We start from the raw sequence: 6,035 nt of genomic DNA, 5'->3' as shown, positions 1-6,035 counted from the left end.
TCGCCACAAATACTCCAAATGTCGCCACTAAAATTTTATTGTGGCGACTTCCTCTCCGTTGGTAGTAATTCCATAACTAAAAGTTATTTGGGGCGACAAAAGGGTGTCGCCACTAAAAACATTCATCTGTGGTAACATAATCCGTCACAATTTGTTTACAAATATGCCACAAAAAATAAAATCGCAACACGACTATTTGTCAAGTCACCACTAAAACAAGGCCTTTAGTGGCGAGATTGTTGCCACAAAAACATAAAATATTAATATGAGTACAGACTCCTACCGTTGCAAAAAACTATTAACTATTAGTATCACCTTTCAACTCGCTACTACACACTATTATTTAGCAACGACTTTTTCCACCACAAAATCAACTAATTATCAGTGGCAACTTTTATGTCACTGCAAAAAGTGATATTTAGTAGTATATAAAAATCACCACTACAATTATTATAGCATTTGTGGCAACATTCATCTCATCACTAAAGAACAATATTTAATGTTTTGAATTAAATTCTCTAAAATCAATAGATATATATAGCTATTAAAAACATCTATCTATATTTCACAAAATTAATACAGAAGGCATTTTCGAGTTAATTATTACAAATACTCCAAGTACTAGAAATTCAACTGTACATATATATAATAACACACTAGTAGTTCAGTTATCGTTGTATCCATATACATATGGCCAAAAAGCAAAAACTTCCATTGCACGCCTTAAAACTACTTCTTGTACGTGCCCCATTGTTTAAGAGCCTTGTCCCTGAAATTAGAAAAACAGACAATCACTTTCTAATTCTCACAATCCAATGCTAATAATAACAAGAATAACATAACACTTTAAAATCAACAGCATCATAGTTTCAATACTTTATTTTTTTTGTACGAAAACATATAATAACATACTGGCAGTTGTTGTCATTCGGAAACCAACACCAAAAATTTTAATTGCAACACAACAAGCAAATCCTCTATTGAAATCAACAATCAGAACTATACATGATATGGACATTAAAATATCTAACACAGTAAGAGAATCCCATTTGTTCTCTTAAGTGCTACATCCATCACAAATCAAATCTAATTCTAGTGATGACTGACAGATCCAGTAATATTAGTGTTAAATTATAATAGTGATAGCTTAGGAAACTAAAATCCCTTGATAACTGAGGCATTTCATGCTAAAAACAAAAAATCTACATATAAAGGAAGTCAATAAACAGAGCTAACAACTTCCTAATATCAAAATCTTCAATGAAAAAAACAAATCCCACAAATTCTTTCTTGATATGTGGTAGAAAATGCCTTAGCTGAGAGGCAAATAAGATCTTTAAATAACATTTGAGATTTTACGGTGAGAAGAACAGACAATGAAAGGAGAAGAATTGTTCAGGAGCAAGTGAAAGTACCTATTGCATTCTAGTCATGATAGCGGTCATATGTTCTTGAAATATCTTGTCCACTTTGCATTTCATGTGTTCACGCTCCTCTTCCAATTTTTTTTGCAAATCTTCATCCATATTTCTTTTTAAATCAGCAGTCTTTTGCTCTCGTTCTTCTTGCAAGTTTCATCCATATCAGCTTGCATCTCTTGACGCATATTTTCCCTCGCTGAAGACATACTAGCTCTATGTCTACCTGCTATATGTGAGTCTTTTTAGGAGGTTTCTTTCCGTATCATTTCCCCCGAACATAGCCTGATCTCTCACCAAGAACTGAAGATAAGATATCATCCCTAGTCATGTGATGCTTGATCTATTCAGATTGTTGTTCAACAAAAAGTTGTTGGAGCTGACCCGACAATAATGCGCAATCATTTACACAAAAACATAACTTACATATTGGAAGTAACTTGTAGTAGGTCAAAAAGATAACAAGGCAATTATTTTAGGGAATTACATGAATCTGTTGTGATTGTGGATCTAACCATTTACGTTCTCCTTTAGTATTTTTACGTGTGTGCTGAATCTCCCAGACTTTATCTGGTGTGTCTTTTTCTCCCGATTCAAGATTTCTCTACAATATAGTTCAATAAGAAAAAATATATATGAGCAGATGTATATAAGTAGCAAAGAAGTTTATGAAATAATTGAGGAACAAATATATTTTCACCGTACCGTAGATTCCTCTACTTCTGCAAATGATCTTGTACCACAAGAATGCTTAGTTATTTTTTTTATCAATTTTTTTTTGTTTCTCTCACGGACAACATACACCAAGTCAAGAGATCAGAAAATATTTATCGTAAAGTGCTACTAAAAGGGTATAGTCTGTTCATGTAAGCATAAGTTAAATTATGGAACCTCTAGTTTTAAATTAAGTTACCTTGAATTTTTCACTGCCAAATACTCTTAACTAGGTATTTCCAATGCTCCAACTCAACATCATCAGGATGATGCGACAATCTGTCTTCATCGGTATTATAAGCAGAGTAACAGTTATGCAATCGAGCTTTCCAAGCTCTAAAGAGTATTTGCATAGTACTTATTACAAAGCCTTGTAACTTATGCTATCTAAGTCCATCGCAAACTTCAAATTTGTCCTAAACACATTGTAATATGAAATTTGATAAATCAGGTAATCTAAAGGCAATACAAAATTAAAAGTGATTTATTACCTTGACCTTATACCACATTGCTTCGCCATGTTTTAAAATAATCTTTTGCCAATTTCCATCTCGGAATGAAACGTTGCTCCTCATGATCAAGCCAAAGTAATTAACAATATCTCTACCCAGAACCCACAACTCTATTAATGTCACGTGGAATAATTACTTAGATTTTTTCTCCATACTTGGTTTAAATATCAAAAGTTTTAGATTTATATTTTCCTCTTCCTCTCTTTCTATTAACACGAGAAACTGCAAAGCAAATAAAAGCTCAAAGAAAATAATATCAAATAGTTCTTGTATAATCCTATTAATGCAAAACCAAAATATACTAGTATTATGCCACTTAATCAACATACTTTCTTGTATAAAAAAAAATAGTGTTGAACAACAACTAACTAAAACCCCAACAGGTATCTTCTAACAACAATCGTGTAGAACACTAGTCAGTCGGTTCCTACTAAGAAGGGATGTCAACTAACATGTTTCAGTTTCAATCTCTGGAGAGGGGAGTGTGTTTTCTTCAAGATTTATGGATGTTTGTGTCTCTAGAGATGTTCTTGGGAGAGGGTGACTTGATATTTGGCCTATCTATAGAGGTCCTTGATTTGCATTAGATGATTGTTCTATTTCAAATGATATTTCAGTAACTCTTACTGGTTGTAGTTGTGGCTGAGATGTAGTTCCAAAACTTTCACGTCCTCGAGAATTGCCACGTCCACTTTTTACACAGCCTCTTCCAATTTTACCTTGTCCAGTTCCTTTCATTTCCTACAACATCAAATAAAAAACGTAAATATCAAAATAAGAAATTAAAGATGATTAAGAATATGTCTACAAGCCAAATAAAATATCAATTTGTAAAATAAAGTAACTCGCTGACATCCAACGTCCACTTTTTACACCGCCTCTTCCAATTTTACCTCATCCAGTTCCTTTCATTTCCTGCAACATCAAATAAAAATCATAAATATCAAAATAAGAAATTAAAGATGATTAAGAATATGTCTGCAAGCCAAATAAAATATCAATTTGTAAAATAAAGTAACTCACTGACAGCCAAATAAAATATCAATCCATAAATTTAAGAAATGTGGAACATTTTGCTAACAACTTCTGCTTAATTGGTGAAAATGTAAATCACTGATTCAACTAAAAAGAAATATCAGTTTATAATACTAAAGCCACAAGCGTTATGAATTTATTTCATCTCAGTTTCAAAAGAAAAAAGTACAAAGAACTTTCAAAAAACATGTAGACATCAATATGAATCGTCTTTGTTTCTTAATCTTCAGAAGGATGTATCACTGTCCTCTCCATCATTATAAGTGAGTGACTCTTCTTCACTTTCTTCATCCTCGCATACATCTAGTTGATGGTCAGTAATAAAATCATATTCCTCATTTTCTTGATCATTAGTACGCAAAACAGTTTCTGGTTCAATATCATCTCTACATAAAGACACCTTAATATTAGTTTCATGATCATTGGTATGCAAAATATTACATTCGACTTCCTCTTGTTGATGAACTTCGTCATTTATTAATTCTTCTTCTTCAACAACATGCATACTAAAAAGGTCTCGAGGATTTGTCTTTACAACAACAAGCCAATCTTTATCGATCATGTCATTCAACTAGAATGCCAACACAAATGGCTCATTTGTATTCAAAGCACAATGAGTATTTACACTTGTAAAACGATATTGGTCAGTCTTATATCCTATTCCTAGGCGAGCCACATACCACCAATGACATTTGAATAGATAAACTCTTCGGATTCCCACATAGCGAAACACATAAATGTCCTACAATACACCATAATACTCCTTATTAGAGTCTGCATCGTCTCCTCTCACAAGAACTCCATTGTTCTGCATTTTTCTCACAAGCTCTTTTGTTTGAAACCTAAATCCATTCACCATAAATATTGAATATCGATGCACCAATGGTTCAAGATCGACAACTAAGCTAATGATCTCATTAGTTGTGCGTCCTTCTGCAGCTAGTACAGATATCTACAAAAATCAGTAAGACTTGTTTATAATGAGATTTCAAAACTAATAGTAAAGCGTTGTTGAGGTAAACACTTACACGTGCATGAAACCACTCAATAAATTTGTTATTATGTATTCCTTGAGGTCTCGTTGCACCTTGTATTTCCATTTCTCTCATGTATTCCCTACGTTTTGTGTTAGTTAAGATTAATTAAATTATCTCAATATGAAATTATATTTGAATTAAAAAAAGAGTTACTCCATGAATAGTGAAACCTCTTCACAACTTTGAAGAACAACATACATGCTTGGTTGAACTCATCATGAGGTAGTCTTATTCCATCTGAAGCCCCTTTTGTTTGCCCACTTTTTTTAAAGATAGACATCTCACCATTTGATTCAAATCCATCATCATTTCTTGTTGGTTTATTGAACTTGGTTGATATATATTTTAAATATATTGAGCCAAACGTAAGGTTTTCCCTTGCCATATGACCTTGAAAATTTGAGCCTTCTGGACAATGTGGGTTCCGAACATTTGATATTGGCATTCAAATTATAGAATATTACATTTTAAATACATTGGCATTCAAATTATAAATTATATGTTACCTCTCAATAGGGTACATATCCCGATATTGAACTGGTCCACCAAGTTTTGCCTCTCTTGCCAAGTGTATTGGCAAATGAATCATGACATCAAAAAATGTCGGGGGAAAACCATTTTGAGTTTGCACAATATGATAGGAATTTCAGCTTCTAGGATATCAAGATATTCAATGGTCAGACACTTAGAGTATAAATTTTTGAAAATTTTGCCTAAGGCTATAATTGGTTCACACACTTTCTTAGGCAACAAACCACATATTGTTATTGGTAAAATGTCTTGCAATAATACACGATGATCATGCCACTTCAATCCATATATCTTTTTCTCAAGGACGTTCACACACCTTGAAATATTTGATGAAAAGGCATATGGAACATTTAAATTAGCTAAGAATTCACATACCTTCAACTTCTCTTGAGAAGACAATGCATAGCAAGCAGCCGACAATAAAATATTATCCCCATCCTCAATTGGATGCAATCCTTGCCTAATTACAACGTCCACCAAATCATATCGACTTTTCAATGTGTCCTTTGTCTTTCCAACTATACTCATCACGGTCGATAAAATATTTTCGGAGACATTCATTTCTATGTGTATCACATCAATGCTATGTCTTAACTTAAGACTCTTCCAATAAGGCAATTGAAAAAAGATACTTTTGTTCGTCCAATTATAAGCATTGTTAGAAACATTACGCATTCGCTTTTTCTCTTTACCAAAACTCACATTGCCTAACACTTGTATCTACATAAGTTCTTCATCACCTGTTAAAGGGCTAGGTGAAACCCCCATTTCAACTTTCCCATCAAATA

At 32.9% G+C, this 6,035-nt stretch overlaps 1 pseudogene; it reads right to left on the bottom strand.

Moving 5' to 3' along the window:
- Positions 1-1,415: 1,415 nt before the first annotated feature.
- On the bottom strand, positions 1,416-5,775 carry LOC125869751 (uncharacterized; annotated as a pseudogene).
- Between the last annotated feature and the right edge of the window lie 260 nt (positions 5,776-6,035).

The sequence above is a fragment of the Solanum stenotomum genome, chromosome 7, assembly GCF_019186545.1.
Source record: "Solanum stenotomum isolate F172 chromosome 7, ASM1918654v1, whole genome shotgun sequence".
Lineage (NCBI taxonomy): Eukaryota > Viridiplantae > Streptophyta > Magnoliopsida > Solanales > Solanaceae > Solanum > Solanum stenotomum.
Note: the sequence above shows the minus strand (reverse complement) of the source record. Positions and strands in the feature narration are given on the sequence as shown.